Source organism: Chinchilla lanigera, unplaced genomic scaffold (genome assembly GCF_000276665.1).
Source record: "Chinchilla lanigera isolate Chin_1 unplaced genomic scaffold, ChiLan1.0 scaffold00049, whole genome shotgun sequence".
Taxonomy (NCBI): Eukaryota; Metazoa; Chordata; class Mammalia; order Rodentia; family Chinchillidae; genus Chinchilla; species Chinchilla lanigera.
Window position 1 is genome coordinate 15,637,745 of NW_004955450.1, and position 12,112 is coordinate 15,649,856.

General features: G+C 43.8%; 1 protein-coding gene across 4 annotated transcripts in view; it reads right to left on the minus strand.

Annotated features, from left to right (window-relative positions):
- The window catches only part of Rnf111 (ring finger protein 111), a 61,292-nt gene that overhangs the window by 47,692 nt on the left and 1,488 nt on the right, over positions 1-12,112 (minus strand). The window lies entirely within an intron of this gene.

Sequence of the window (12,112 nt, forward strand, 5' to 3'; positions counted from 1 at the left end):
GCAACCAGGTACCACTGCAGGAATGACACGCGCGACCAGGTAACACCACTGCGGGAATGACACGCGCAACCAGGTAACACCACGGCGGGAATGATATGCGTGACCAGACAACATCACCATTACACCAACAAGAAAATGGGAAAAACTCAAAAACAAATAATTTTTCATTATCTACAGAAAAATTCAACAGGAAAACAAAATAGACAGGCTAGTTATATATGTTTACTACAACAATACTCTAAAATCAATGATTTCATATAAATAGTACCTAGGTTTTTTTTGTTTTTGTGGTACGGGGGATCAACTCACAACCTTGAGCTTGCCAAGCAGGCGCTTATGCCACTGAGCTACATCCCCAGCCCCCAAATAGTACCTAGTTTAAAAATAATACTGAGGGGCCAGGCGTGGTGGCCCACTCCCGCAATCCTGGTGGGGGTGGGGGTGGGGGGCCTGAGGCAGGAATATCATTGCAAGTTTGAGACCAGCCTGGACTACAAAGTGAGCTCAAAACCAGCCTGAACTGAGCAGCGAGACCCTGTCTCAAAAAGATCAAGAAAATAAGAATGAGACTGAGGGGCCAGGCATGGTGGTGCACACCTGTAATCCCAGCACTTGGGAGGCTGAGGCAGGAGGATCATTGCGAGTTCGACACCAGCCTGGGCTACAAAGTGAGCTTAAAGCCAGCCTGAACTGCATAAGGAGACCCTGTCTCAAAATAAATAAATAAATAAATAATAAAATAATACCGAGGGGCCAAGGATACAGCTCTGTGGCACAAGCACCTGCCTGGCAAGGGCAAGGTCCTGAGTCCAATTCCCGCTGCCAAAAAATAAAATAAAATACACAGTAACAAACCAGGCACAATAGGGGAGAAAATATTTAATACCTACTATCAAACTTAAAAGACATGCAAGACCTAAATGAAAACAACTGTGTTAATTCTCAAAAAAAAGCAACCTCGCATGTTGGCACATGCTTGTAATCCCAGCACTCAAGAGGCTAAAGTAGGACGATCACACCAAATTTGAGGCCAGTCTGTCTTACCTTTCTCTCGCTGCTGAGACAAAATACCCAATGCCCAGAATCAAGGAAGGAAAGGTTTATTTAGCTCAAGATTTGTGGAGCTTTCAGTCCATGATCAGCTGGCTCCAAGGCAGAGTGGCAACAGTTCAGGGTGGTCAAAAATAGCAAAAGCAAGAAGAGCAAAAAGGGAGGAGCAACAAGAGCAAGCTGCTTTCCCTCCCCTACATCGTATGCAGGCTACCGGCCCCAGGGTGGGTGTAGCACTCACACCCATCATCTCAGCACTGGACCATGAGTCAACCAAAAGCCTGCCCCACGACCGCAGGAGGCTTTAGGGCAACATCTTGACATAAACCTTAACACAGTCCAAGCTACACAGTGAGTTCAAGGCCAGCACCAACTATCCAGAAGAACAACCCAGCAAGGAACTGCCACAAAAAAACCCAAAATAAACAAACTTTAACAAGAAATGCAATGGGATCCCAAAATACTAGAAAATTCTTGAAATGAAGAACAGCATCGTTATTTCTCATCTGCAAATATTGTTATCAGCTCTCAACAAAATAATGCAGAGGTGTTCCTAGTGCAGCATTAAGCAGTTCACAATTTCTCCATGCTTTTCTCTGATGCAAAGTGAAATCTAATTACTCTCTGGGTATGGAGGGGGAAGGACAGCCTCAGAAAGCTCTCTGCTGATCTAGTACCATGTTGCCTATTATTTCCTACAGTCTTTCTGGCTGCTCTGTTTTGTTTTAGGTTTTTTCCAGTGCTGGGGATCAAACCTGTGTCTCACGCATGCCACGCAAGTGCTCTATCGCTGAGCTACACCTCCAGCCCAGCTATTTTCTGTTTTTCAGATGGAGGTCCCACTATGTTACTCAGGCTGGCCTCAAACTCACCATGCTCCTGCCTTAGCCTCAAGAAAGTGGAAATGCAGGAAGGTGCAACTGCCTTCCCAGGCTGTACCAGTGTTCTGACTGCACTTAAAAGCCTCCAGATTAGTGGCCTATACAGAATGTGAACGGGTTAGGGAGCCATCATGGTGTGGCTCACGGCTGTCCCCCAAATGCATGTCATAAAAGGCTTGGTCCCCAGCTGATGGTGTTTTTAGGAGGTGCGGCCCAGGGGAAGGAAGTCAGGGAGCATGCCCTTGGAGGGGGTACAGGAACTCTAGCTCTTCGTTTCTCTTCCTCTGCTTCCTGGTCACCAGGAGGTGAGCAGCCTCATCCCCTACATGCTCCCAAACCGTGACATACATCCTCACCGCAGGCCCCCCAACAACTGGGCCAACTGTGGATTGCAACCGAGAGCCAAAAGCTGATTCTTAACTCCTGTAAGTTGATTTATCACAGGTATTTTGTCATCACAATGGAAAGCCAACACAGGAACTTAAACCCAAGATGCCTGAAAGGAGCTGGACAAGACATCCATGCAAGGAGATTCAGGAACATCCTTCATTCCATCTGCTGTGGGTATCACTTCTCATCTTATTAAAAGGAATTAAGACACAACTCAACAGAGTTTAGGACTGTCTGGTTGAGAAAGTCAAAATGGAAACTGCCCTGTGAGTCAGGTAAGCCGCAGAGAACTGACTCTTCTGAAAAGTTTCAAGGGAACTAAGGTGCACCGAAAGCCACATACTTACCATTAGTTCAGACTCCCACATGGGCTGTCTCAACTAAGGGTTGCTCCAAAAGAAAAGTCTTTGTTCCCTGAGGACAAACTGGACCCAAAAGACTAGGGGTGGAGAACTAGCTGAGGGGTCAAAAGCAGCAGGAAGCCGGGCGTGGTGGCGCACGCCTGTAATCCCAGCACTCGGGAGGCCAGCCTGAACTGCACAGGGAGACCCTGCCTCAAAAAGACCAAAAAAAAAAAAAAAAAAAGCAGCAAGAGGAAGGCTTCAGACTAAGTAATGTTATAAAGTATGTTCAAAATATTCGAACTTGGAATATCTGAATTATTACAGGCGCTGTAACAACCAAAATGCGACGGCAAACCTAGGTACCCTGAGGTAACATGGGAAATGAAACACTGAGTACGTGAGAAGTACTGAGAGGCGGTGACTTTTAAGTGATCAAAGACGAGACGCTGACACGAACGAGGTACACGTGAAACTCCACACACTCCTCTGGCACTTAAGTAAGGCTGGTTACACACACACCCAACTCATAATCCAGTGATTTCACACCAAGGTTTAAAAACACCCCATGCAAAAAGATTTGTGTAAGAATGTTCATAGCTTTAGTCACACTGAAGACTGAAGGGAAAATAATCTCTAAAATCATGGCATGTAAAGAAACAAAAATTGATACAAACACGTAGATGAATCTCAAATCCTGCTTTTAGGAAAAGAAATCAGTCAAAAATTTTCTGTATGATTCCTTTTATATGAACCTGGCAATCAGCCACACCTAACCTAAAATGAAAAAACTAGAACAATGGTTGCATCCACAAGGAACAGGGCAAAGGACTGAGTAGGAAGAAGCATGAGGAACTTTCTGAAGCTACTGCCTATTATCTTCAAAAGGTGTTAAGCCAGGTGTGGCGGTGCACACCTGTAAGTCCAGCTCTTGGGAGGCTAAGGCAGGAAGACTGATCATCACAAGTTCCTGGCCAGCCTGAACTATACAGTGAGTTCAACATCGGTGTCAAATACATAGTGAAGAGCCAGGCGTGGTGGTACAGGCCTGTAATCCCAGCACCCGGGAGGCTGAGGCAGGAGGATCACTGCGAGTTCGAGGCCAGCCTGGGCTACAAAGTAAGTTCAAGACTGCTTGAACTGCATAGCAAGACCCTGTCTCAAAAAGACCAAAAAAAATCTACATTTTTACCTGAACAAAGGAAATATTTACTTCAAATAGTTACTGTAAATATTAAACGAAAAAGTGTGCACATGGTAGCTTTTATTGTTGGTTTTAAAGTCAGTCAAACAGCTTTTAGAATTCATCAGTCCACAAGCTCCCTAAGTTTCTTCCTATTCTTCTCTGGAATAGAGTTGAGGTAACTCCACCTCAAGCTAGTTGTATAAAGAGAGCTGCAACACTCTCTTTAAGACAAAATGGAAACACTAAATTGTGAGCTGGGTGTGGTTGGGCACAGCTGTAATCCCAGCACTCGGAAGGCTGAGGCAGGAGGATCACTGAGAGTTCTAGGACAGCCTGGGCTAAATAGTGAGTTCAAGGTTGTGACACCTTCTCTCAAACTCCCCCTCAAAAAACCCAACCAAGCTCTTAAAGGCCAAAGCAAAGGTTAAAATAACAAAACCAGAAAACTAGATGAGAGAACACGGTATCTGTCCTAAGAATATTGATCTATTGTGGGGAGCACAACTGCCCAAGGAAACAATTTCTCCTTGAAGTTCAACACCTGTAGTATTTGGAGAAAAAGAACTTTGGTCTAGACATATGATTTACGTCAATCACAATATGTAACCCTAGATAATATTAATCACAGAGTATGTTCTAAAGAAAGAGAACATAAATGTATGGGAAAAAACCACAAATTACTGACATTCTCGTGACTGAAGGTAAAGCACACTGAAATCTGGAGAGAACAGTACCTCTGGTTAGACCGCACACCCATTCAAAGAACTTGGCTACGGAGGGGAACCACAATGTGAACCATGACCCTGACCTTCTGCTCGCTGAGCACAGTGCAGAAGGCAGACTGTCACCCCCTCTACTCGGTCTCGCCTGTCACACGCCTCTCCTGATACGAGCAGCTCGCAGTGCGGCACGTGCTGATGCTCACCGTCACTTCTTCCCACAGAACGGACCATACACACAAGCCCACGACTTCACCTGGTGTTTAACAGTGACAATACAGCGTGTTCCAGTACTGAAGGGAACACAGAGCTGTTCATCTTTGAGAGACTCTAAGCCTGTATTTTATATCTTATGGGCAAGTTTAGGGATTTCCAGGGCTATCTTGGACTAAAAGCCACTTTTGCCCTCTACGGGCCACTGTTAACCATGAAGTGAAGATTCTTGTGGCAAGAATCAAAAATAGTAAACTAGGCCTGTACTAGGCACAGCAGTGGAGCGCTTGTTCAGCACGCGCCAGGCCTGGGTTCAGTAACCAGCACTAAATGAAGGGGCAGGGTATCAGCCTATACACTAACGCCAGCCAATGTGGTTTTTTTTGGTACTGGGAACTGAACTCAGGATCTCTTACTTGCCAGGCAGGCGCTCATGCGCTGATGTCTCCCTGGCCGGCAGCCCATTTAATTTCACTTCTTTTGTTTTATTGCTATTTAGAACTGATCAAAGGCACGATTAAGCTTTCTTAAAGAATTCCATACTCTAGATAAAAATAGTAATCTTAGCTCTAATACAGATTTCTGCACATGTAAGTCTAGTTTACACAAATTTAATTACATTTTTTTTCTTTTTGAACCAAATTTTGGTATATACAGAATGTGAGTTACTTTTTTAACTAGAAATAAAAGCAACTGAAGATTAGTTAAAATAATGGAAGAGGAAAGAAAGAACACAGTATTTTAAACTAAAGATTATTGCTGGGTATGGTGGCACATGCCTATAATCCCAGCACTTGAAGGCCAGGCAGGAGTATCACTCCAAGTTCCAGGCCAGAGTAGACTACAAAGTAAGTTCAAGGCCAGCCGGAACTGCATAATAAAACCCTGTATCAAAAAGACAAAAATAGGGGCTGGGAATTTAGCTCAGCGGCAAAAGCGCCTGCCTGGCAAGCGCAAGGTTGTGAGTTCGGTTCCCGGTACCAGAGAAAAACCAGAAAACAAAAACAAAAACAAAAAGACAAAAATAAATAAATAAAAAGATACCAGGTGTGCTGGTGCATGCCTGTAACCCCAGCACTCAGGAGGCTGAGGCTGGAGAACCACAGTGAATTCAAGCCCAGCCTGAACTACAATACACAGCAAGACCCTGTCTCAAAACAAAACACCAAAAGAGACAACAGACCATACCTGAGGACTGCTGCTCTGGAAATGTACACAAACAGTAAGAGGAAATACACCTCCAGAAAAGACTGGGGAGAAGCCAAGGATGGCAAGCTTTATTCGTCCCTGCACACATCCTTTCTATTACCATTTTAACATTTCCCTAGAGCATTTCTCTAAAAAATAAGAAATGTCAAGCTGGGCTTGGTGGTGCACCCCTGTAATCCCAAAACGCTGGAGGCTGAGGCAGAGTTGGAGGCCAGCCTGAACTACATAGTGAGACCCTGTCTAAAAAAACAATGAAGAAGCCAGGCATGGTGACGCATGCCTACAATTCCAGCATTCGGGAGGCTGAGACAGGAGGATCACTTCAAGTTCAAGACCAGCCTGGGCTACAAAGTGAGCTTAAAAGGGCCGGGGATATAGCTCAGAGACACAAACACCTGCCTGGCAAGCACAAAGTCCTAAGTTCAATTCCCAGTACCAAAAAAAAAAAAAAAAAAAAGTGGGCTTAATAAGGCCAGCCTGAACTGCGTAAGAAGATCTGGTCTCAAAAACAAAAACAAAAACAAAAAAAAAAGAAAAAAGGAAAACACCCACAGAAATGAAAAAATGGACATAAAATATACCAAGATATAATAGCAACTGCCTATAATTACATGCTTTTAAGTTCCATCACAGTGAAATTCTACACTGTAAGTTTGTTCATTTGTTTTGGGTTTTTTCTGAGATCAGACAAGATCAGGCACATTCAGGGTGGTATGACTGTAGTTTTATTTTTTTTGAGACAGGGCCTTTTAAGGTAGTTCAGGATAGCCTTAACTCCCAATGTAGCACAGGCTGGCTTTGAACTCAAAACAGTCCTCTCTCGGCCTCCCTGATGTGCACAACGAGGCCTGGCCATACATCATAATTTATAAAAATTGCCGGGCGTGGTGGCACATGCCTGTAATCCCAGCACTCAAGAGGCTGAGGCAGGAGGACCGTTGCAAGTTCGAGACCAGCATGGGTTACAGAGTGAGCTCAAGGCCAGCCTGAACTGCATAGAGAGACCCAGTCTCAAAAAAGACAAAAAAAATTTGTAAAAATTAATTTTAAACATAGTTAAATCCAACATAATGCCACAAACCTATAATTCCAGAACTCTAGAGGCAGAAGCAGAATTGTAATTTGAGCCCAGTCTGAGAACTTAGCAACTTAGCAAGATCTTGTCTCAAAATAAAAAAAAGGTTGAGGAGATACCTCAGTGTGAATGCCTTAGGTACAATTTCAGTGATCTAAAAAGTAAAAAAAGCTAGTTAAAGCAATAATTGGCGCTAGGGATTAGAGCTCAGTGGTACAGCACTTGCCTGGCAAGCAAAAGGTTCTCAGTTCAATTCCTGGTACAAAAAAAAGGAAAAAAAAGCAGTAATTTCTGTCAGGCCAAGAAGTCTGATTAAATTTGCTAAAAACAGTTAAGTGCCAGGTGTGGTGGCACACGCCTGTAATCCCAGCACTCGGAGGCTGAGGCAGGAGGATTGCTGGGAGTTCGAGGCATGCCTGAACTGCACAGTGGGACCCTGTCTCAAGCAAACAAAGAATAGATACAGTTAAGCATATAAAACCTGATTTTTTCACTTTTTACAGCTAAACGGTCAAACCCTATCCACAAAATTTTTTCATTCCAATTTGTATGACTACGATTACAACTATGTCAATATAACTCATCAGTTATTTGACAAAGGGAATGAAACACCTTCATTTGGTAAATCTAATAAATTTCTGAAATCTTACGAATTACTTTATATACATAACCTTCAGAAAAATATAAACCTATCAAAACCTAATTTAAATTTAATATATATTTTTTTAATTTAGTATTCTGAAAGATGTCCTAATCCAGGAGACTTTCCCCACATACAAACATATAACACAAAAGCAGACTGCATTCCCCACTGAAGAACCAGAGTTGCTTGGAGAAGAGCTAATCCCACAACTCAGGAAAGGTAAGGCCTAAGCTCCGAACACCTGGTGGTGCAAGAAAGGACATACGCAGAAAAAAAATTCTGCCAGGCGTGGTGGTGCACGCCTATAATTCCAGCACTCGGGAGGCTGAGGCAGGAGGATTATTGAGAGTTCGAGGCCAGCCTCTGCTACAAAGTGAGCTCAAGGCCAGCCTGAACTGCACACTGAGACCTTGTCTCACAAAGACCAAAAAAAAAAATTTTTTTAAATGAGGGTATGTTAAATAGACAAGATGGAGACAGATCTGCATGATCTGAGCATCAACAGAAACACAGGCTGTCAGGCGTGGTGGCACACACCTGTAGTCCCAGCACTCAGGAGGCCGAGGCAGGAGGATTGTTTTGAGTTTGAGACCAGCCTGGGCTACAGAGTGAGCTCAAGGCCAGCCTGAACTGCATAGTTAGCCATGGTCTCAAAAAACCAATATAAATAAATAAACAAACACAGGCTGAATATGGTGGCACACACCTGTGATCCCCCCCTTTCTGGAGGCTGAGCAAGAGAATGACAAGTCTGAGTCTAGTCTTTACAACTAAGTAAGAACACTCCTCCCAAACACGGACAGGGATATAGTTTAGTAGCAGAGCACCTCTCAGCTCGATCCCCAGTACTGCGAGAAATAAACACAGCAATGCACTGTAACTCACTGAGTACAGCGAGGAGCACACGGTCCATCCTGACAAGAGACAAAGGACACCTTTTCCTGGTAACAGAACGCCTGCTAGTGGGTAAGACAGAGGGATTAGAAAGTAACTATTTTAGCCTGTGTAGAGGAGGCACACGCCTGTCACCCCAGCACTCTGAGAGGTCAAAGCAGGAGGAGCTAAAGTTTAAACTCACTCTGGGCAGTTTAATGATTTAGCCAGACCCTGTCTGAAAAAATAATAAGGGCTTGAGAGCTCAGTGTGAAGGCCCTGTCCTCAAGGTCCAGTACAAGGGGGGAAAGGGAGGAGAAGGGAGGAAAGGAAGGCACAAGGGAGAGGGAGGACTAGGGGGAGGGAAGGAGGGAGGGAGGCAGCTCGCTGTCTCATACCTTCTGCACTAAAGAGTCTGCAAATAAGAATCACTAATGGTATCTGGGAGTGTCCCCTAGGCCTGTAATCCCAGCACTAACACACGCAGACAAATATGGGACAATGTGAGCAACAATAGACACACACAGGATGGACATGGCGGTGCAGGATTGTAATGCCCCCTCCTCAGGAGGCTGAGGCAGGAGTATTACCATGAGATGGAAGCCAGCCCAGGCTGCATACTGAGTTCAAGGCCAGCCTGAATAACACAGTGAGACCCTGTCTCAAAGAAAACAAACAAGGGGCTGGGGATTTAGCTCAGCAGCACAGCACCTGCCTGGCAAGCGCAAGGTCATGAGTTCGATTCCCGGTACCAGAAAAAAGCACAAAAAACAAAAAACAACAACAACAAAAAAAAAGCAAAAGAAGACAAACAAACATAAAAGCACAAAATTATAATCATTAGTGAGTGCTGCATGAGGTAGTGGAGGTGTGAGCATTTGCAAATGTCACAAAAGCAGAGAACTACTAATACCCACACATCCAACCCAACAACTATCAAGACTGCGCACATTTACTTCACTTATCTCACCCCTCACTCCACAAACTCTTTTGCACATAAGTATTCTGAAACAAACCAGGCACCTCGACCATTATTCGCACTCATCCCTCAGTCTCCAAATCTGGTGATGCACACCTATAAACCCCAGCACTCAGGAGGTTGAGTGAGAAGGAGCTCAAGGCCTGCCAGGGACATACAGTGAGCAAGGCCAACCTGCATTACATAGTGAGAACCTGTCTCAAAAACACAAAAAATTAAAAATAAACAAAAAATAAAAAATGATTACCACTAAGCCGGGCGTGGTGGCGCATGCCTGTAATCCCAGCACTTCGGAGGCTGAGGCAGGAGGATCATTGTGAGTTCAAGGCCAGCCTGGGCCACCTAAGTGAGTTCAAGGCCAGCCTGAACTGCATAGTAAGACCCTGTCTCAAAAAAGACCAAAAAAAAAGAAAAATGATTACCCCTGAAAAGTGACCATCTCTATCTACCCAATCCATAGTAGATCCCCACTTGCACTTTTCCTCTAAAACACGGTCTTATTTTCTTCACGGCACATACCACTACCAGCAACTACTCTGTTTATTACGTTTTCACCCAAGAAGGTCCGCGCCAAAGCACAATGCCACTTGATGCACATTTGCTATGTGACTGATAGTAACCGAGTATCAGTAAAACAGAGCTACGTATTTGTTTTTAAATATTTGCGCTCACTACTCATCTAATGGTGTGCGCTGGTTACCTGCAGAAACCTGGGTCAGCCGTTACCAAGAATCTGCAGGACACAACGAAGAATGAGAGCATGAGACACTCAAACGTAGCTCGGGACTTTTCCACAAAAGTAACTACTGCTACCTGAAACGCAGTCGAAGTACTCAGGGTAATTTAAGGGACGCTGACTAGGAGCACTTCAGTTTCATTTTTCGTACCATCTGACAGCCAGTCAAGCCTGAGTAACTTCTACAGTGGACAGCAGTATTACCTGGGACAATAAACATGGCCATATATGTACATCACAAACACATGCTGTATTCACGTGAATATATACAATACACATATGGGCATACGCATTTAAAGTAACAGCAATTTTCTTATATAAAACAAAGGAAAAGTATGCACATACACGTGTGCGCACTTTTATGTATAAGGAATTTATATTGTCTGTATAATATTTTTTTCTGGGAACTTGATCATAATGAAGACAATGTAATTACAAATACCCAAAATACCTACCTTAAAATATAAGCCACTAAATTTGGGACCTAGCTGGGTGTGGTGGCACACATCTATAATCCCAGCACTCAGGAGGCTGAAGCAGGAGCATCACCTTCAGTTTGAGGTCAGCCTGGGCTACATAGTGAGTTCAAGGCCAGCCTGGACTACACAGTGAGTCTATGTCTCAAAAAGAAATTGGGACCTAGAGTAAACTAGAGTTATCCAGCTTACACTTCTCATTTCAGCGCTTGAGAAGCCTGTGAAGCCAAGGGAAGACTAACAACAAACAGGTTCTAGGGAGGAGGAAGGGGAGAGCAGGGGAAAGTAAAAAGAATTACGATGCATGCCTGTCATCCCAGAACTAGGGAGGCTGCAGCAGGAGGGTCACCATGAGTTTGGGGCCACCTCATATCAAGAGCCTGTCTTAGGGAAAAAAACTAGAAGAATTAAGATGTGTTCTGTACATGAGCCACAAGGAATGTAATCATTACATACTGCAAACATGTACTAATAAAAAAAAATTTTTAATGTAGGTCCAATGTCTACCAAGCAAATTGAGATCTGAAATACAGGTCTCCTATCTCTAGCTTGATACTCTTTTTTTTTAAAAATAGTGCCACCCACAAAAGCTAATGTCAAGTTATAGCATATTTTAATTACTATCCTTTTTGGTGCTATCATTTCCCCCCTCTTAAATGCTGGCCCATGGAGGGGAAGAGGTCATTTGAACAAAGGCACATATAATTACACTTTAAGTAAAGCATGATACACCAAAACCGCTCCTTAACAAAAATTAAAGAAACACCTAAAAATCTAAACAGATTCAGAGTCTTCTACCCAACATTTTTAATTTGAAAGCAAAAATAACTACCTAAGAGTACTTGCTAAGTGACTATTCCTTTGCTTTACACAAGAAAACGGCTGTTCCCTCATTATAAACATCAGTACTGTACAGATACACCTCAATTTTTGGTAGAAATACAGTATTAAAGTGAAATTTACGAAGTTATAATCTGTTGTACCACACTTTTTACTGAAATGAAATTATTCAGATTATACCTTTCTTCAAAACTAACTCTAGGTGGGCATGGTGGTTCACGCCCTTTGTCCCAGCACTTGGGAGGCCGGGTCAGGAGGACTCCCAGTGCTCAAGGCTACCCTGGGCTACATAGTGAGCTCAAGGCCAGTATGAACTACAAAGTGAGCCCGTCTCAAAAAAGAAACAAAAGAAAACCTCTAAAGAGGGCATAGTGGCACATACCTATAATGCCAGGACTCTGGGAAGCTGAGGCAGGAGGAGAACCGCATGTTCTAGCCCAGCCTGGGCAACCTGGCAACTTGGCAAGATGCTGTCCCCAAAAAAAAAAAAAAAAAAGCCGG